Source organism: Dermacentor andersoni, chromosome 1 (assembly GCF_023375885.2).
Source record: "Dermacentor andersoni chromosome 1, qqDerAnde1_hic_scaffold, whole genome shotgun sequence".
Taxonomy (NCBI): Eukaryota; Metazoa; Arthropoda; class Arachnida; order Ixodida; family Ixodidae; genus Dermacentor; species Dermacentor andersoni.
The window spans coordinates 217,068,706-217,090,779 of NC_092814.1; the positions used below are offsets into that span (position 1 = coordinate 217,068,706).

General features: G+C 42.1%; 1 long non-coding RNA gene across 1 annotated transcript; it reads right to left on the reverse strand.

Annotated features, from left to right (window-relative positions):
• Nucleotides 1-5,835: 5,835 nt before the first annotated feature.
• On the reverse strand, nt 5,836-18,180 carry LOC129381078 (uncharacterized). The gene is made up of 4 exons (XR_011895718.1): nt 17,669-18,180; nt 15,847-15,952; nt 13,279-13,348; nt 5,836-5,921 (listed from the first exon to the last, which is right to left on the reverse strand). It is a non-coding gene; the product is annotated as an uncharacterized lncRNA (long non-coding RNA).
• Between the last annotated feature and the right edge of the window lie 3,894 nt (nt 18,181-22,074).

A 22,074-nucleotide genomic window follows, 5' to 3' on the forward strand; every position in this document is an offset into this window, starting at 1 on the left:
GTCTACTGGGTGGACTCTTACAGAATACCCTCCAGCTGTTCATCTTTTGGCACTAATAAGGTAATTATTACGGCAGCCTGCAGTACGCTGCAATTACAATGGATCCCGCTGAAACGCTAATATTGAAACACATTGAGCCAGGGCAACGCAGCGCTGAATCCTTCGTCTTCAAGAGCTGCGGAAGCGCTTCTGTAACGTCTTTTTCCAGCCCAGATGGCTTGCAGTAGGCGGACCGAAAAAAATTATCAGATTGAAATTCCTGTTTCAATAACTGAAGGCACTATGAGTCCCTAATTTCTATAAATATCTACTTTTTATACACCACACTTCAAATGCACGATTTAATCCCGTGTTTCATAGCGAAACTATTTAATTCAATTGAATTCTGGTGTTTTACGGGCCAAAACCACGATCTGTTTATGAGGCATGCAGTAGTGAAGGACCCCGGATTAATTTTAAACAACAGGGGATTTTTAACGTGCCCCCAATACATGGGCCACTGGCGTTTTTGCATTTTGACCCCATCGAAACGCGTACGCCATTACCGGCATTCGCTCCTGTGACCTCGTGCTTAACAGCGCAACACCATAGCCTCTAAGCCACCGCGACGGGTGAGACCAGAAGTAACTATTTACAATACTATTTTTCAAGGGCGGAAAAGACTGCACTGCAGGAACCAGCTATGATATCATTTTACAGCCATCACTGATTTTGTTTCTTGGTTTAATCACTGGTCATTTACCATCGCGGGATGCAATCCTTTTTCAACTATCCAGTGTTTATAGAGTATACAGGAGACAGTGAGAACAAAACAGGTTCACATCGTGTTGTATTTTTTTCCTGCCAGCTTGTCAAATAACAGTCTCTGAACCCGCCATGCTGTAGTACCCGTTGGGGATTTTTGCATCGACGGTCGGCCGGATAGACAGACAGGCGGACAGACAGGCAAACGGACAGACGGACGGACAGACAGACAGACACCAATTTCAATTGCCTCCCTTAATGTGGGCAATGTGACGCCATTCTCAGCGATTTATTTTACGCAGTAATAGCAATGAACGTAAATTCGGAGCATTTCTTTCAGTTTTACCGCTGCTCTACCATGTGGCGCGCAGCTATCTTGATCGCCTATAATCTAATTCAGTTACATTCGAAATTCTCTCAATGACACTTGCAACTAACGAATATGGGGGTGCATTTATGTATCAGTGAATTTTTCAGTGACGCGGTGGACAAGTAACAGGGCAATGCTGGAGCCAAACTGGCGAACGCGCGTTCGCGCCGACTATACGCAGTTTTTCGAGCAGCAAAAACCAATTCGTCGAAAGCGTGGTTGAGCGCTTTTCTTTTTCTTTTCGCTTTTTTTCGGGCGCAGGGATAGAAACTACTGTAGAGAGACGATGAATAACTGGTATATTGCATACCACAACAGATCTTCAGACGAGTTTGTACGACCTGATGGTTGACTAACCAGTCCAAAAGAGATGCAAATACGAGACAAAAGTTAGACAGGATGAGCGCTGACTACAAACCCTCACGTCAAAGCGCTCTTACTGTGAACGTCCTGTCTGGTGTTTTCGTCGGTTCAGTGCTGTTTAGTCCCAACCATTGTATAAGTAAGACGTTATGAAATGTAAATGCTTTATTAAAAGAAGGAATCACGTCAAGGAGCACTGACATGACATTTTTTGTTTTGCCGTATTTTAGCGTTAGACAAACGTCCAACTCCTCTAAGCCCCATAGAAAAAAATATACTGCCAAGCGTCCACTGTAAACAAGAAAACACCCAGATGGGCGTTTTTTGCTTGTCCTCTAGCGCATTCCCTTTTGTACATCTTTTTGCTCCCATTGAAAGGGCGTACGATAAAACTCCCATTGAAGTGGGCATTAATTGGGCACACAACGGGGGTACCGTAATACGCCCACTTCACCCCCCCTCCCCTATTTGACTGGGAGGTACAATGGGAGTATTGTGAAGGAATTAAAGGAATTTTAGTTTAGGTGCGGCAAGCTCGTAGCGAAATGCATGGTGGCGCGGGTCACGCGCTTACGCAGTACCAGACGGAACACCGCAGGCCGAAATGTCGAACGCCGGCGATCAAGGCTCAAGGGAACTCGGCCGTCCGTGAGCTGCCACCCGAGCAGGCGTCGCACCTGCTCGGAGCGAACGCCGGCGTCCGACACCTTGGCCTGCGGTGTTCCGTCTGCTGCTGCATAGGCGCGGCGTACCGCCACGAAGCATTTCGCCGCGGGCTCGCCACACGTGGTCCAATCGACGGCACAGGGCCACCGCTGAATCGACCAAGTCACGCGCACACGTGGTCCAATGGCGAGTGAACCCGTCACCGCACGTCTTCATTTTTTTTCCCTTTCGCTGATCACAGAGCCCCTCTTTGCAAAGCTTTGATACAGTCGTCCTAGCTTGGCAGTGCCTCCGAGGCCAGCAAACGCCTTCGAAAGCAGTTGCGACTAGCTGAAAGGAAAAATGCACGAGACACACACTGACAGTGAAGAAAATTTATTTTACACCAAATGTAAGAAATATATGTTCACTTCCGGGCCCAAAAAAAAGCACATTTCTGCCCCAGTAAAACAATTGTCTGGATTTTAAAAAAGAGCACTGTACATTGTAAGCATGCCAGTCGCTAGTATTCTACATGTCCTAACACAATGAAATTAGTAAATGAAAGAAATGCTAAGAAATCTTATCTCCTTTCATACTGAACTGTAAGTACAGAGCCATGTGTTTGAACTGTTACTTTGTACTGACACTCCACACTTTTGCACAGACTATATATTGAGCTCGCTTGACTAAGAGTAAAACTTCATTTATCCTAGTTGGTACATAATTCTGAACTTAAAACTTACAGCGCAAACACCTAAGATGAACCGCAAAAGGCAGATATGACACACGCTGGCGCTAACTGACAACTTCTTTATTTCTTCGTCGTCGATGCATATATATGCCCTCGGCCACACAACTGCACAGGCGCACACATTACATTACAGAGATCTCCCAAATTATCACATATGCAAACGTAGGAACTCAAATTCAGATGGGTGCAGGGACAAAGCTATGTCACTGATGCAATTATCATTTTGCCTTTTTATGTGGTAGGCCTCTAAGGCAAGCCGCGCAAGCTCATTCATGCTTTTGCCAAGAATCGACGTCCCATCAAGTCGTGCCTCACAATTTTTGCAAGAGTTTATATGCGCAACAATGTGCACTCTTCTATCTACATTTTCGTTTACTTTTTGTGCATGTTCCCTGCGCGGTCCCTTAAACACATAAGGTCATCTATCAACTCAAGAAAATTGCTTGCAGGCGTTTTCTGCACCGAACAAGCTTTTAAAGCTATGCTCCCGCACCTGCGGAGAGGACAGAGGAGGATGCCAAATTCGGCATGATGCTTCATACGTGTTGTGCACGGTCGGCGTGGTTTATACCATTCACTCTCATGTGGTAAGACATAGCTTGGCTAGATAGGGCATTGCGTCAATGAGCGACTCAGGGAACATGCGCAACAAGTAAACAAAAATGTAAATAGAGGAGCGCACCTTGGTGCGCATATAAACTCTTGCAACAATTGTGAGGCACAACTTGATGGGACGTCGATTCTTGGCAAAAGCAAGAATGAGCATGTGTGGCTTGCCTTAGAGCCCTACCACAAGAAAGGCAGGGCGATAATTGCATTAGTAAGATATCTTTGTCCCTGCATCCATCTGAATTTGACTTCCTACGCTTGCGTATGTGATAATTTGGCAGATCTCTGTAATGTAATCCGAGTGCCTGCGCGGTAGTGTGGCCTAGGGTTTATATTGCATTGACGACGAAGAAATAAAGTTGTTAGCACCAGTGTGTGTCGTATCTTCCTTTTGTGGTTCGTCTTAGGTGTTTGTGCTGTAAGTTTAAGTTGCTTGACTAAGCCATTCCTAATTAACAGTGGCTGGTATAATGAGGCCGATCAGTGGTATTTTGCATGGACTAGCACACAAATATGATAAATGTCAAAGTACTAAATTAAGAAATTGAGACTCATCACACAAACAAGCTACATAATTTAGTGCTGGATTTCTGAGCAAGCTATTAAAAATTATTGTATTTTACGAACCAGAACCCACCTTCTGATTATGACACATGCCATAGTGAGTAACCCGGAATTAATTTGGACAACCTGGGGTTCTTTAACATGCACCTAAGTACACGGGTGCTTTTGCATTTCGCTCCCACTGAAATGCGGTTTTGTTTAAAACTACATTTACGAAAGTTCCAAACACAATCCCCCCTATATTTTTACAGTGGGTGCTCTTTAAATGGAGCCTCAAGGTGCCAGGGAAATTGGTTCCATTTACCAGGCATTATATTTACTGAGAGACATTGCAGAGAGCCAACCAATTATCAGGATGGTATCCTATTTAAGCGGCAGTTTCGAAGCGATTTTCGTTTATCGAGATTCCACTGTAGTCCATAATAGTGGATGAGTTGTGTTCTGCATGGACACATTAGCATGGCTACCATGTTTAGTTGAATATTGTGCAAGCAGCAACATTTCACTGTACCCAGTGCAATATATAAAGCCAGCAATGTAACATGTTGCAAATGCAGCCACAAACAAGTACCTTCCCTGATCATATCCAATAGCAGCATCTTTAGACGAAATTAGTCATGCTTTCTCCCGTTTAAGTGCCTTGTTTTCAGAAATCAAATCCTCCTTATCACATTGACCTCCAATTTTGTCATTCCCCGAGCTGAGGTCATTTGAGATTGCATTTAATTGCCCTTCAAATAGCATATTGGTCTTATTTAATAGCACATGGCATCACAGTGACCACCTAGACATAGAATTCGAGCTGCAACACAGTAGCAAACATTCTGAGGTAGAATATATATATTATGGGGTTTTACGTACCAAAACCACTCTCTGATTATGAGGCACGCCGTAGTGGAGGACTCCGGAAATTTCGACCACCTGGGGTTCTTTAACGTGCACCTAAATCTAAGTACACGGGTGTTTTCGCATTTCGCCCCCATCGAAATGCGGCCGCCGTGGCCGGGATTCGATCCCGCGACCTCGTGCTCAGCAGCCCAACACCATAGCCACTGAGCAACCACGGCGGGTTTCTGAGGTAGAAGCCTAACTATTCTTTTGAATTCGGATGCATGCTAAAAACACTGCTATGCAATTGCAGACAGGGCTGATAGTGTAGCAACCAGGACAGATTTAACAGACATAAAGGAGCAAAATTGTGTGAGCTTCGAATTATTATTCTCTCTGAGGAACCATGCTGTCCAATTATAAAACGGGGATCAAAATAAAGTAATTGGATAGCAAATCTGCATTTCATTAAGTAAATAAAATACTGTTCATGCTACCTTCCAGGGTGCACACTACATTCCCTTTCCTTGAATGTGAATTTGCTACCTTTCCATGGGTTGCCAAATGTATAGGTGTATTGTCGGTCAAGGGTGGTGGAATGGATATAGGTCTCAGGCTAGAGGAAATATTTCGAGAAGGAGACTTGCCAGGTTGAACAACGAATGTCTCAGGCTGGAGCCATTTGGTTCTCTTGCAAAGATGTTGCCTCCAGCTTGAGACTTCCTTTGTTGGACAACTGTTGACGACTAATTTCGCCATCTTTTCATTTACCCTCGTCTCATTCAACCTAATGCTCCACGCAGGAGCTGCACTTTCTTTAAAGAATAAAGATATTAATGAGCTCAAAGGCTTTGTGCATGGCTGCATCCCCAAGTGCAAAAATTTGTTTTCAATGAATGACAGAGTTGGTACCTTTCTTGAGAATTCAATAGGAAGAACCAAAAATTAAGCTAACAGACTGGTTATGACGACAAGTAAACATGAATTGATGTGGAGTGCCATTTCTTCATTTTGCACCAGGCTTGGGGCCAGCCAGACTTCTTCCTAAAATTGAGAAAATTTTTCTAATGAAATACATATTAAGAGTATTTTCTTCATAATCTGAAAATTTAAAAACATGGTTATTTGGTTATTCATATTTAGTTGGGAACAGTGCGAAGGACACTGACGAAGTAAGGGCTTATGCAGTAATGCCACATAGTGCTGGCTGAGAACAGATTCAATTCTAGAACAGACAAACAGTTAAGCACTTTGGAATGCTTCCTGAAAGCCATAAAAAACCAAAGCAGGAAGCAGTTGTACAAAATAATGTATGTGCATGAAAAATGCGTCTGATCATCGGTTCGCAGACATGTATGCCATTTGCTTGTCAGTTAACAAAACATGTGTTACACTGAAACATTTCTCCTACAATTTGGCAATTCTGTGGGCTTTCATTATTGCTTGGGTCAGTTGGTTGCTGTTGTTACTGCTACTAGTGCACGGTGAAGTGTAATGTAGATGGGGAAGTGCTACTGACAACTATGAACATTGGCAAATTTTGCTGCACCAGGATAACGCATGCATTGTCCCGCTGCAGCGAAACTTTCCAGTAAACATTCACAGTTGTCTGTAGCACTTTCCCATCTGTCTCGCCTCACACTGTTCCATCTATAGCGCTTCACCATACTGTAATATGCGCCACCGACACAAAATTCTACCCTTCTGAAGTTCTTACTGCTACTTCGCACTCGTCACATTCAGGCCGCCAGGCGTACTGAGCCCAATGTAGTATAACTGCATAGACTGGCAGCTCCTGTCATGGACTTATTCTGGTGTAATGGCACCACAGAAGCAAACGAAGACAAAGACATGCAGGACACAAGTGCCTAACCTCAACTCTCGCTTTAATAAGAAAACAGACATCATATACAACACATAGTGACAGGAAGTGATGTCATTAATTCAAAAACAAATTCTTTGTGCAATGTAACTGAGAATGACTGATGCATTTGTCCTTTTCGTGCTAATCTGCCAAAGCTTAATTATCTTATGTACATCTGCTCATAATTTCTGGCTACGAGTTTTGGTGAACACAGGAACGAACCAATCTATTTTGCAGTGCATCACTATGTGCGAATGAGAGTTATTCCACACAAACTTCATTAGCCGCAATCTCAAATTAATACAATGTGTGTATGCAATGCAAGCATGACTGGATGGGAATGGCTGACTGTACATAACCTCCGTTGCACAGTGCACCGCCTGCAAATTGTGCTGCACGCAACAAATTAATTTGTTTTCCTGGCTTGTCTTTTTTTCTCATCAGAGCAAATCTCTCATCACGTTTCATACAGAAAAAAAAATTTTTGCCCGTAGAGACCAGCTACACAATTACCGATGAAAATTACAAATGCATACGAAACAACTGCAACCACTTTTTTACTTCATCTCATTCATTATATTCCATATTCATGCCTAATTTAGTTGTGCAAATCATTGTTTTCTCAGACCCTTGTTAGGAGAGTTTTGTGCTGTAATAAAAGGCAGAAGCCAAAAAAATGAAAAGCTTGGTTGTGGTTGAAGCACAATATGCATCTAGTGAGCTAGGCCGCAAGCGTTGTGTAGTCTGCTGCCATGATAAGGCCGTGCCTACATTGGACAGATGGGATGCTCTATTAATGCGAAATCAGGGAAATTGAGGGAGTATGAGTCATCCGTGTGAAACAATCCTCCATCAGACAATGTTAAATACTGCAAAGAATGTGACTGCGGTCCTGTGTTCCACAATACTTGCGTTGTAGCCGGGTATTACGACCTGACAACATGCAAGGTAATTGTGGCTTGCAATATTTAAAAAGAATGACGAATGTATCAGTGATCCATTAGTTGCACTGCATAAAGAATTTCTTTTAACAGATATCATCACATCATGTCTCCACCTGTTATTAAATATTGCCTGTTTCCTTATTTTAAAGCTTGAAGTGAGATCCGGTGCTTGTGTCATGTGCGTACATATCTTTGTTTACTTTTTGTGGTGTCATTACACCAGAATTTATATAACCAAATGGCCACACACTGCTTTTGTCACGTTATAGTGGTGCTTGCAAAGCCTCCCAAACAGCAGCCTATTTGGTCAAAACATGCTTTTGTACATATGCTCTTCCAAATAGAAAAGCTATCAAGAAGGTAAGAAGAATCAAGAGCATTAAGTTAAATCCACTGCAATGCTTTACTTTTTTGCCTTTATTCCTTACACCTAAGTGGATAAGAAAGAGTGTGAATGTTACAGAAATGCACTAAATAAGTTGTTGAAATTATGCAAAAATGTTAACGCAACTAAGCATAAATTTATGTGCAATAATAGACACCAGTCTCAGTTTCTTTCCTTCTGACACAAACATAGTATATCTTTTTCCTTTGGCATGAAGGACAGCATATGTAGACCAGACAAGCTTATATTTGAATGAGAGCCTTGACGATTAAGCACCACTATAATGTGACCATAAGAGTACATACACTGTAAACAGTGCAGATGACAGCCCAAATTTCATAAGTGCAACATGTTAGTGAAAGCAGCAACCATTAACCCAGAAACTAATCAAATCCCACAAAATAACAACAAGAAAAAAAAAATTAATGTGTCAGCGCAGCACCTTTTCTCTGAAGTTACAGAAAAGTGGTATGCTTGTTAACAAACCTGAAACCACGGCACATTTGTATCTGACCACCCCCTGCCTCTTTATGTGCTTTCGTGCCATTGACAAGGCATTACTGGATATTTATTTGCTTGTCTGTTGCGAAAACACATCAATTATTAGTCAGTGCACAGTGCACCATGCCATTTATCCATGTGGACTCACTTTGTGTCCTTAGCACTGCTCTCACCTATTCAGAACTAAGGATTGCAAAAAGGCTTGTTCTACTTAAATCTACATGCCTTAATATGTGGGTTCTGCAGTTGAAATAGGGTAATTATAAGTAAAATGCATGACATGTTCTGATGAACTTTTTTATAATCTAATTGTTTATTTGGGCACATAACCAGTCAGATCATTTGTACTAAAACAAGAAAACAAATTCAACACACTGGTTTATACTGGTTGGTGCTCTATTGACTTTAGTACACACATTGAACAAACGACAGGCAGTGAGAAATACCAACAACCACTAACTTCCACACGGCATTATTGGTCCCATGTGCACGATATAGCTACAAAAACCCAAACGAAAGTAGACAAAGAAAAAAGTACATTTTAACAGAAAAAGAACAAGACAAAAAAACTTCTTTTGGTAGCTAAGTCACAATCAAGGTGTAAATGACAGCTATAGTTTGGCAAGCACACATGTAGTTACTTTGCTCAGTTCCTCGATATCCCAATTTCTTGTTTGACAGCAACACCAACGGGACATCTACGCATATCTATTGCACATGCCATTTTTGCTCGCTCCAAAATTTTTTCGTGGTTATTCATTTAGTACCTGCTTCGCCTGTACTGGCATTGCAGGGGGGGTATACATTCTGTGTAATGTAACTTACATTCAAATCAAGCACACAAAGCAGGGAGGGAATTATCTTTGAAAACTATGCAAACAATTGCAGGCTGAAAAACCTTGCAGTCCCTTTGGTCCAAGGAAAAAACAATGTGAGGCATCACCTATAAGTAAAAGGAAATTAATAAACCTTTTTAGTGTAATCTCTTTCTTGTGAGGTATGATGATAGCCTGATATGAATTTCTCTATCTCTAGATGTTTGGAACAGTATATGCTTGAAATAATTTTAACTGAAGAGATTTCCCAGTCTTTTAAATCCTGCCATTGCAGCTTACCCTTACTCTCAGTAATACAAAGCCTTTTAGTATGACTTCCTATTACAAATCTAACTGCCATATTTTGAACATTTTCAAGCAGACCAGCTGACTCAATATTATGGGGATTCTAGCAAACATGTACTTATTTGATTAGTGAATGCACATAAGCAAAATACAGCTGTTCTTTGAGGTTTTCGGGAAGCCAACAAAATGTGTATGGGTGGACACACGACAGCTACTACACCGATAAGCATCGTGGCCAACCAAAATTAAGTTTATTCCTATATGGGTGGGCGCGGCGGAGTGTGAGCAGACAATGGTCGGCTTTTTCTGGAGTCATATACAAAGGAACCCCAACATAACGAATGCACTAAAATCAGCAATTTGGTTTGTTGTACTCAGATTCGCCCGTTTAGTCAAATAAGTACATTTGCAAATGGATTGTTTTCCCACGGAAAGGGCTGCAGTCAGAAAACACAAATCTGAGTGAGAAAAAAATTTTGAATTTGAGAGTCAGCGACCAAAGATATGGTTTCATGGTGTGTTAACGATACCTTCACATAGGTAGCATGAAGCAAACCCAGCCTTGCTTTCGCATCCACCCTGTCCTCTTTGATACTGCCACACACAGTGGAATGACACTATCATGAAAAGTGCTGGCAGTGGAGGCGAATGCTTTGTCTGTCTCAAACTTCAATACATCTCTGAAACTAGATTATGCAACCCCGTGTACTAAACACGTGGGAAGACTGTGCACACAGTACCACGCCATATCAGCACGTCTAGTCTTTCCACACGCAGCAGATCACCTCTAGAACAGGGTGTGCAGGCTGCAGATGTGCTCAGCTGCACTCACAGCCATGGCGCTAGAAAAGAAGACGCACGAACTGGGCCCTTCTGAGGGCCCCCTTAAAAGCTCAGTTTGTCATTTTTTGTTTCTGTAATAGGCTAGTGATAAAAGTGAATTTGCTTCATGCCTATTAAGAAATGTTGTACACATGGTAGAAAAATTATGAAAGTAGAACATTTTATTACTTTTCACCCCTCTCAGTTGGAATATCGTACAAATGCATAAGCAGCCATTTTTGCCTAGTTTCATCTAAGATGTTTTTTTCATGCTGAAAGAAAGGCATGTGTTTGAAAAATAAGCTTGGTTGCAACATGTAAAGGAATTGTGTAATGTCACAAGGGTTCCTGAAATCAAAATATATTTGTGATTTCTTTGCGACTGGAACACTCAAAAGGAAAACGACCTTTTAAACAGACTAAAACAAAACCACAGCACATGCACCCATACTAAGCCAGGGACTGTATCAAGCTGATATGAGAAGACTTTCAAGAAAGAATCTTTCCCGGTTTGGTAAAATTCTTAAAACAATGGTTAATACCTGGCCCCACGCCTTAAATCTAGAAGGAATAAAGTTCTTAAGCTACTCTGTGTTCTTTCTTGAACTTAACAAATGTGCCTAGAAAAATGGGTCAAGTCTACATCTTGCCGCATCTGTGGCAAGGTGTGAACAAAAAACTCGCTTTAGCTGGCTGCAGTGCTCCCTGCGATGAATATTCAGGCAGAAAATTGTTACCCTAGTGTGACTGTGCACCCAAGAAAACAAAATGTGGTAGACTACATCAATGCAAACGGAAAAATCTTTAGTCCATGCTTGCTGGCAACTTGTGTCTGTATTGGCCTCTAGGAGAATTGTGGCCCCCACGTGCTGGAATATTTCCGTGGCATAGAAAACATTGTGTGATACCAGCTATCAAGTGCTACCATCAAGTAGCTACCAGCTACCAGCTATCAAAAGAGCTATAGGCAATCTTGCTGCAATAACAGTACTGTTTTTATAGCATTCGTTCTGGGGAGTGCGGCTTGCCCCTTTTGCCGGAGTTCTTGCTGAACGACGATTTATTATCAGTTTGTTATATGTGGAACTTGAACAGCTTATATTTTTGTCTCCTCAATCCACACTTCTGCTGCACTTTTGCCAGCATCTCTACACAGGGTGTCTTGACTGAGGTCATACCAAGTAAGCACGCTACAAGCCTTGTGTGCATCGTTTTCATGACTCTTTCGATGACCAAATTTCATTTTCAGTGACTTTATCAACTAAGTATCTAGCGGCAGCATGAACATGGGTACTCATGAGAACTCGCACCAGGCTTGGTCAAACACGTCCAGCACTGCAGCACTGAGTAGTGAACCATGCTGTAAGAGTTGGCAACTAAATTGCCACCTTGTGATTGAAACTTTTCATCCTTACAATCAAGGCTTCAATTGCCCAGCCAGCGAGCTGCAGCAAAGGTGTGAACTATAGTCATCTGATGTCACATTCTATGTCATAGCGATAGCAGGTGATCCCTCCAGTGGTGGCCCTCAAGGCCAACAGGCATCCCTTTCTATGCACGTGCTTGTGTAGGACTGGGGAGATGGTGCCAGTTTGTTCTTCAGCATTAACACTGTTCACACTGTATCAGGAACACATTTTCTTACTCAGTGCAATAGCCCTTGAACCTACATAATTGCCAATGAGTCCTTTGTCGACCAACTTTTCCTTTGCCATGTCATTTGCTTCTGCCTTGATGTCACAGCAACTTCAGCTATATGAAGCAATGATGGTGTTTGAGTACCCACACAGCCTTGCAGCTTTCCAACCTGAAAACTGCTTCATTAAAAGCTGACATGATTTGGTCTCAGCAGACAGATCAGAGTTAAAAAGAAGCCTTAAACTTCTTTCAAAGTCATTCTAACCTTGTCAATAATCCCGTGCCATTTGATGCGTTATTCAGCATTGTCCAAAGCAAGTCGGCTCTTAAAAATCAAAATAACAACTTTGTGAGGCCACCTACTAGGCTACCACTGTCTCTTCAGCCAGCCTGATGTGTCTTGCAGCCATCAAAGCTGGAGTGCAAAAAAAAAAACGACAAAGAAAAGTGTGGCAGACAAAATGCTCATGGAAATTCATGTTTATGGACTGTTACACTGACTGAAAAAAATGGTGGCTTTCCAATACAGTCTTGATGTACGTAGCTGTTTCAGTCACGAATAAACAGCCAGTTGCGCAGTCCTGCACAAGCACAGTGTACAGATGCCCATGGATTAAAATTTGTTGTGTGTGCATGTGGTACAGTGTACCACATTTCATGTTCCTGAGGCTGCAGTACACTGGGGAGACTGGTTGCAACTTCAATAGTAGGCCCTTAGAGTATTGCAGCCCTTTGTTCATATTTTGCTGCAAATTGTATCAAATGCGAATGCAAACTGTTTTGCAGGACACGTCAGTTCAGTTCAAGCAATTAGACAGAGTAACCCAAGAAGTAGTTTAAGCCTCGAAAAGGTCTTAATACAGTCCCTAGTTTAGTGCAGGTTTTCGCCTGATGTTTTGGCTTCTTCTAAGGTATAATGCTGTTGCTTGCTAGGTACTGGTGGTGTGATGTGCACACTCTCTTGTGTTGCTATAACGACAACTTGTAAAAAAGATTTTCCTTCCTAACAAACATTTGGATAGAGTGCCTGTGAGCTTATCTTTTAACCTGTTTTTCATTTGATCTGTGCATTTACATTGAACGTAAACTAGAAAATATAAGTACTGAGAATCACAAAAGAACACACCTGTGTAACCATTCTGCCGAGATCGTTGGAGTGGTCCAGCCACAGGATGAAACGCAGGTAGAAAGGCCTCCTGAGTTAAAGCAAAATAACAATCGTTGTAAGATGCGAATAAAAAATTTTATTCTGTGAGGCTTTCGGCATGTATACTAATTACCACATTTGTATGTAAAATAGTTTTGCATAATAGCTGAGCAAGGTTAATGTCTCGCCCTGTGACTGTCAGCCAATGCTACTCATGGCAGTGGTGGCAAATATGGCACATCCTTTCAAATGGAACTTTTGTGGGTTACATGAATTTAAAAGAACTTAGGTTTACATAATACATAACACCTGTGGTTAGAAGGATGTCTTGCATGCAGCACCAATGCCACAAGTGGCACTGCTTAACACTTCCAGGGCCAGACTTAGTATGTAAAAAATACAAATGTGCAACAAAGTGAACAGGTGGTTAGCTGCTGCTATAACTCAAAGATTGCATGCATCATGTAGATGTGAATGCAGCTCCCATCAGGAGCGAGTTGCCCTTTAGTGCACTTCACTTCTCTTCCTCTTTTGTCTTCCTTGCATGTTGGTGCCATATGGTAATAATGAACAAAAATTAAGCACTTCAGTTCCCATTCTTGTTTTACTACATGCTGTAAAGTCATCTAAGTTCGCTTAATACTCTTAAGAATGTACTTTAGCCATTTTGTCAATATTTTTCGCTTGGCTTCACTACACCTTAATGTATGCAAATTCTAGACAATGCTTACAAAAAAACCTACTCCACACAATAACACCTCCAATTAAGAGTACACAGTCTATGGCTTCGAGATGTGTACATACATACTTTATACATGGTTACAATGAAAATATAAGTGGCTATTCTAATACGCACACTTAGCATACTGCATAACAGTCACCTGATTCCAAAATGGCTTTTTGTTATCACACATAGGACGGCCAGAACTATATATTTAATTCTGGCAGTAACTTAAGCCACGGCCAAAACCTTCATAGTGCAATCAATGAAAATTTTCGAATTTAGAGCAGTTAGACATAAACAGGGCAAGTAGTTTTAAAGTGTTAAATAATGAACTGTTATGGAATATGGCGGTAGAAGGCCATGCGCCTGAAACATAGGTACTGTTTATCATATAAGCACATTCTTATATTTTTGCTTACTTTCCTAGGCATTGCATCAAACAGTTTGCTTCCGTAAATATTGCTACATGGCTTTATCATATTAGCCCTTATCTTTTCACATTTGGCTTACTGCAGCTTTATGCACATGCATAAAGCTACTACTGCTACCACTTTCTACACTACTACCTACACTACTACCTTCAGCTGAAGGCCAAGCACTATGCTGTCCAACATACATGCATTTAACAACACCAAACAGTAGACAGAGAATGAGCAACTCTTTTAAAAAGTGCAGTTCTTTGGATACACATTGATATATATCTCGAAAACAGAGATTTTTGCTAAAATTATAACTTAATATAATTGGTACTGGGCATAATGCATCTTGCAATAAACTTGCATTTACCGGACACCACTATACACACTGCGACCTCTGCAGCTTCTCCACAATCTGGCACAATGTGCTCAAGCTGCCTGTAAACCCTGGAAGGGGTCTATGATAGTTTAAGAAGCTTAGCAAACATGAGAAGGACCTAAAATGAAGCTCAGAGAAGCAAAGCAAATTTTTAACCATTCCTCTCTATGTTGCTATGAATGTCAAGGTTCCAGCAAATGATGTATTTGAACTGTGTTTTTAATCGTGCAATACTAGAGAGCACATTTTTGCAATAATAATGTGACAGAGAAGAATGACAGAAACTAACTTAATGAATATTTTTCTAAACTTGCATGAGGTTTTCGTCATTATGCTGATGCACACACCTGCATACCTCTACTGTGAAGTCTTGTTTCAGTTTATTTTATTGTCACATAGTAATTTACACCATACACTTGTCCTGAAATACATCACGTTGGGCTCCTTCAGTATTTTTTTCTTACTGGAAACACACATGCCTATACAGGGCAAGCACTCAATACATGCAAGACTGCCACGGGAATGGCCACTCGAGGTCGACTGTTAGTACAGCGCAAAAGACGAGGACTGAAGGAAGAACACAACACAGGCACTGTCACACAGAAAAATACTCAAGGCACTTTGCGAGATTCTCAGGCTTCTTTCATGCTCTAAAAACACATAATGTAGCACATATTGAGCCACAGATAGCTGTACTGGGAAATTTTCACGATGCTCTACAATTTTATAATTGAGACTTTTTATCTAATTACATTTGAGAAGTTGATTAATTGATTAAGACTAATTAGGTAATTAGGCAAAATGCAGCAAATCCAAGTATTTCCAAGAGACAGGAAACAACATTACATAGGTTCTGTGCAGCTAGGTGCCATATTCATATTTTTAAAAGTTTGCTAAAGTTACGTGGGATAACCTGCATACCTCCTATGGAACAGGTGTCACACCAATCACTCTAAGTAATGCCGCTAAACTAGCCATTGCACTCAAAACATACAGGGTAAAAAAGCAAACTCTAGGTAAGAGCATACCAAGGCCTCTATTGCTGAAAAGGGAAACTGATGGGAGGCGCCCGATCTCCGGCCATGAAGCTGCTTCATCCTCACAGTTGGCAATGAAACGACCGCAGCCGCAGTCCTGAAATAAAATTGAAAAATTTGACACTACAATGATCACACAGAACACAAAAAAGCTGGTCACAAGCTTATCTTGGAGAACATCTGCTGCTACATTAGGTTTTGTATATTCGTCAGCTTATTGTTAAACTAAGCTTGCCAATATTTTATATCTTAATGGCTTTGCTCTTTACAAACCAATACCTTTGCCCAACTCATGCACATATGCACTACTTAAGCTATGAGATGTTTACTGATCCCTTACAATGAATGGCTTCTAAGACGAATTATTTCACACAAAAGGATGCATAACTTATGAGTGTTACTGACATTGAATACCAAGGTAGTACTTTTTTTATAGACAATGGCGGACTTGAAGCACATTTTTCTCACAGATACAGGTTACAGGTTGATCGGTCTGCCTTTTTTTTTTCTCACCAGCAACAGAAATTTTGTTATTAATACTCGTGCAATATAGGATGACGCTGTGATGTGTGATATGATCCTGAGTTGAAAAGCGCAACTTCTTTGTGTGAATTTGGCACCTAGAATTGAATACTATATATCTGTACTCAATACGCAATGGCACAGCAGCAAAGTAATTAAACATTAAACAAGTTCAGGTATCCAGAGCACAGCTGCAGCTGTTGAATAACAACATTGCACAAGCATCGACTATGTAGATATAGCGTAGTAAGTGCACCGCAGGCGTAGTGGCGGCCTCAGCAAAGAACACAGGCATGGAGCGACGCGCCCGTATGACCTATCACCGGCAATGCTATCGCGTAAATTGATATATCTCGTCACGGCACGGGCACCGTTTTCTGCCCGCCAAGGTGCCGGCGCCACTGGTACTCACCTGCTCCGGCCGCCGAGGTTCAAGTGACGGCATATCCAGTAATCTGAACCCAAGCAGGACACCTGTTACCGCCAAGCAGTACGCTAACAATAAAGAGGTTCTTATACTCTGACCGGCAGCTCATGCGGCGTTGACCCGTAGTGCCGTCGGAAGCTCACCACACGCTTTTAATACCACAAACGCGCCGCCGACATTTCACGCCCGTAGATCAAAGTCGACGGGCGCAGGCTCTACATGCTACGTGCCGCAGTCGCGCACTGCCTGCACAATCAACGACGTGGGCGCGAAGAGACACAGACGATAGAAAGGAGCGTACTGAGCGTACATGCAAATCTGCACAATGCGCGCTAAGTGGGCGACCTACTGCACACAATCGCACGAGCTAGGGGATTGGCGCCACGTACGCGCCAGCTAGCAGATACCGCGCACAAAGAAGCGCCGCCGGTTCTCGCTCAAATGATCGCTGTACAAACACTCACACACGCGCACCGCAGTAAACCCTTAACGAGCCGCCACATTTTCAGGCCGCGGTTAGGCGGCGAAGCTTAGCTCACCTCGCACTGCACGTAACTATTATGGTAGTGGCTTGCGCTTCGGGGATCATGTCGAATGCTCACATCCGCCCAATTAAAGACGCGGCAAAGTCCCTCATTATATAAAATCCTAATTTTTAAGTACACTCGCTTGACTCTGAGCACTCAAGTCGCCTCGATTACGACAAAGCTCGAAGAAACACAGTGATCGTGCAAAATGGTTCTGGACGGCCCAACTGTCGCGCCATGTTGTATCGAGACCTTCAATAAGTCATATCAGCGCGTCTCCTCACTTATAACACATGCACACTCATAGAACATGTAATAATCGTTCAAAGTCACTTACCGTGGAGTCTTGGGGGTTCAAAGCAGTCAGAAACATCAACCACGGTAGAAGAATGTCCCGTCGCTGGCAAATGGCTGCTCGACCGCAGCCTTCAACGCGCGCGCGCGCGCTCCGAAGGCTGGTGTTCCTCCGCGCGTAGTTCCGACTTCGGCGTCCTCTGCAGCACCAAGGCGCGGCTACTCCGAACAGAAAAACAGCGCCGACACACATTGCGCGGGATATTTCGAATCTGACTGCAGAAATAATCCTACTGAAATTGTCGCTGCGGCTGACTGCCTTGTTGGTCATGGCTGAGTTATTCTTTTCTCTGTTTGGCTCGTCTCAATTTCCCCTATGCCACCGTTATTCCTTGAAAACCCCCCTTTTACAACCGCAATGCCCCTTCAAATGGGGTCGGGGGTACAATAATGGTTCTAGCTTATTTTACTTCTTCTCGTGGGAGTACTCATTTTAAGCTAGGGGGGAAAAATGGCATATCAACTGTTAAAACGCCCATATGGGCTCATTTGTGTTTACAGTGCAGCCGCCTGAATAATTTTCTAAAGTTCCAGTTATAAACAGCGCACTAGTTTGCATATGGACCAGTTTTCGCGTTCAATACCCACGAGGCGCATGTGTGGTGCGTCTGATACACTGACCATGATGCATTGGTTGGCTTCGTTCCTTGCGATCTCCGTGAGTAGCGCACACGAGCGCTGTAGGAAGCGCGCGAAGTACTATTATTCATTATGAGCAATATGTCAGATACCTCGCCTTACTGCTGCACAAGGGCAGCAAATACCGCCACGTCATGCCGTCACCATACTGTCGATGGCACTAGAGTGTCCACGGCAATAATAAGAAAGCCGCCGCAAGTGCAGTTAGAAAATACATCTTTATTAGACGTATTCATTACAAATGTTGACATTATTATATTAGCCGCAGACGTTGTTTACAACGGCATTTATGATCATCTTGGAATCTTCATTTTAGTTGATAAGTCTGGGCATGTTATTAAAAAATGAGGCGAGTAATTTATAATAACAATATTAAATGCTTTCGCTGTGCTATCAGTCAACGGACTTGGAACCACGTTTTTGAGGCAGACAGCAGTGATACTGCTCACTATAATATTATTACTGCATTCAAGACCATCTTGGACCTCAATAAAGTTTTTCCATCCATCCATTCAAGACCATCTATGACACGCACTTTCCAATAAAAAAAAAAGAAAAGTGACCGCGCCACCAAGGGCGCAGAAACCCTGGATGAGATCTGAGTTGCTCCATATGATTAAGCACAAGAAAAGCTTGTTGGTACAATTCGTAAAATCAAGAGACAAAAACTTGTTTCGCCAATTCGAAAAGTTCAGAAATAATCTTGCATCAAAACTAAAGATGGTCTGATATGCTTACTTTACAAATGTATTTTGGAGTCCGACTGAACAACGATCGGATGTTATTTGGCGGAAATTTAGTTCCTTATTGCAACCAAATATTCCTAATGCTTTCGATAACTTTCATCATGAGGGAGAGCGAATGTCCGGTCCTTACTTGGCTGAGGCCTTTACCAACTCTATTTTTCAACAGGCTTCTCAGAGTGAGATAAATAGTGACTAAAATTACATTGAATTCTTGAAAGGAACCAACAGTCCAACATTACTTTTCTTTGCTCCCACTAACTGCGCAGAAGATTTGTCGTGCGTGAACGCTATAAAAGATAACAAGTCAGTAGATGCAAGTGGCCTCCAGATGTCGCCAATTAAACGTGTTCTTCATTTCATATGTCTAGTTATTACGCACATTTACCATCTGATATTCTCTGCCGCTGTATTTCCGAAGGCATAACAAACTGCTCGAGTGATCCCGGTCTTTAAAGGTGGGGACAAAAACTCGGTTAATAACTATCGCCCTATAATAATAGTGCCGGTATACTCAAGATGTATACAGAAATTAATTCATCGTAGGTTAGTATCATTTTTTAATTAACATAACCTTCTCCTTGATTTTCTACACGGTTTTCGAAAGAATCAATCCAGAGAAACAGCACTACTGACTCAAAAAGAAATAATAATAGAAAAGGTTCAAAATAAGGAGATAGTTGCACGAATATACATAGGGGGAAAGGTAGACGAAACCCGGGGCACTACTCCGACCGAAGTAAATTGAGAAGGAAAGAAGAAAAGAAATTCCCAGGTGTTGTGTACGTTGTCCAATGCGCGGATTGTGATTACTTGTATATTGGGGAAACTGGTGACTTTGAAAGGCGTGTTAAACAGCACAGTTATGACGCGAGAAAATAAAATGTGAAATCCAGTGCATTGGCTGAGCATGCCGCTTCAAGCGACCACGCAATCGACTAGGAGAAGGCACGTGCCCTTGCCAGGGAAAAAAGGGCTATTTCGGCGCCTTTATCTTGAGCCGCTCGTGATTCAGACTACGCCACACACTCTGAACAGGAGCGATGGCAATCTGCCATCAGTGCATACGCGCTGCCTGCGTCACGTGTTGAAGCCTATTTAAGCAAACTGCTCGAACTCATTTGTTTCTTTTACCTGTGAACAAGGCTCCCATGTGGGGGCCGAAACGTCTTCTTTTCTTTTAAATTTACTTTGGTCAGCGTAGTGCCCCGGGTTTCGTTTGCCTTTTCACTATGTGCCATCCCGACCAGAAGGGCTTCCGTGAAACACTGAACTTGAATATACATAGATTTTACCAAAGGTTCTAATTTAATAAACCACAGAATTCTTCTAAATAAGCTGGAATCCTACGGTGTCCGCGGTAAAGCAAGAGACCTTATGAAATCCTGCCTCTCAGAGAGAACACAATATGTAGATTTAAAAAATTAACTGTCTTCAATACAAAACATTAGGGCAGTAGTACCCAAGGTAAGCATTTTGGGGCCGCTTTTGTTTTTGATTGATCTAAATGATATTGTGCATTGTCCAACTGACAATGCACGAGACCTCTTTTTGGAATATTAAATCTTACCAGTCTCTGCTTTATACAATTACAGACTTTTAATGAGTTTCGAACTTCACGAAGTGATGAAAATTATATTGGTCATTTGTCAAACCTTGCAAAAAAGCACCCATATTCCGCAGACTGGTCATAAATAAATGTGGTTAGTTCAGACACCTCAAGCATATTACGCTGAACAATCTCTTATACTCTGCCAGTGTTATTTAATCGGTTAAACCAAGAAATGTTTGACCCTATTGAGCATTCAAATATTGTTATTAAAAATTTCTTTCTGAACAAGTTTATGAGATGATACCGCATGCATTTTGTAATTATATTGTTTCTTTCCCATAGCGTGTTGCTATTTCCTTTTGTACTGCAATGAAGAGCGCTGTTTCTTACCTAGTATTTCTTAGCTAGCGAAAAATTATCTTTCGTTCTTGGTCAGCTGCACTGCCAAGTTGAAAAAAGTGTACAGGACCTCTGTCAAGCTTCCGTGCTTTTGGCCCTGTCTCCTTCTCTAGTTCAGAGACAATAAAATATCGGTGGATTGATTGATTGATTGTGAGAAAATTGTCATAGTAAAAAGACTTAATACTGTTTTACTCTGACGTTAGTAACTGAACATGCAACTTTCGTATGTGTGCTCCTTCTCTCTCTCTCTCTCTCTCTCTCACACACACACACACACACACACACACACACACCTGATAAAGAGACAGTTGAAGGAACTTATTGGCAAGCACCACGGTAAAGTTATTTGCCTAATTCATTGTTTACGGCAGCTAGTCGAAAACGCTGCAGCTATCAGGTTCAGCAGTCACCTGCCTCCTTTGCCAGAGGGACTCCTGCATGTTTTGAGGGTTCTGGTTCTAGGATATCACTTTCTTGTATTATTATTGTGAGCCTTCTGTATATATGCAAATCTTTTTAACGAAATGCGAGGCGCAAATGTCTCCTTGTATCCCAATTTCGCATATATCTTATTGCTCAAAACGACGCCAATTCTAGTTATGCTACGCTTCTGAGCTCCTCGTTAATCCGCCAAGTTTTTCAAGCGTATTCAGCATAGCGCGCATACTTTTACGAAATGTGCACTAAAGTGCAATCAGCCTTGTCGAATTAAATCGCCGAAAGGTTTGACACGTGCAGTATTTCCTGCTGTTCCATAAAGGGCCGGAATATTTTAGTTCATGTGAAAGAAATTACATCCACACTAATCACTGTTTCCAAATTTTATTCAATATTATAGCTGGAGAGAAAGGGAGCATATAAACAAAGGAGAAGCCGAGAGAGAGTGAGAAACGGAAGACAGCCAACGCGCCACCGCGTCTTTTCCTGACACCACTGGCGCCATCCTACGGCTGAAGTAGGCACTGCATCAGAGGTGGTCCTTGGGGCGCGTTCCGTGATGCAGGGGATAGGAACATCTTGCGTTATTGTGGTTAGTAGCTTCCCCTGGTTATT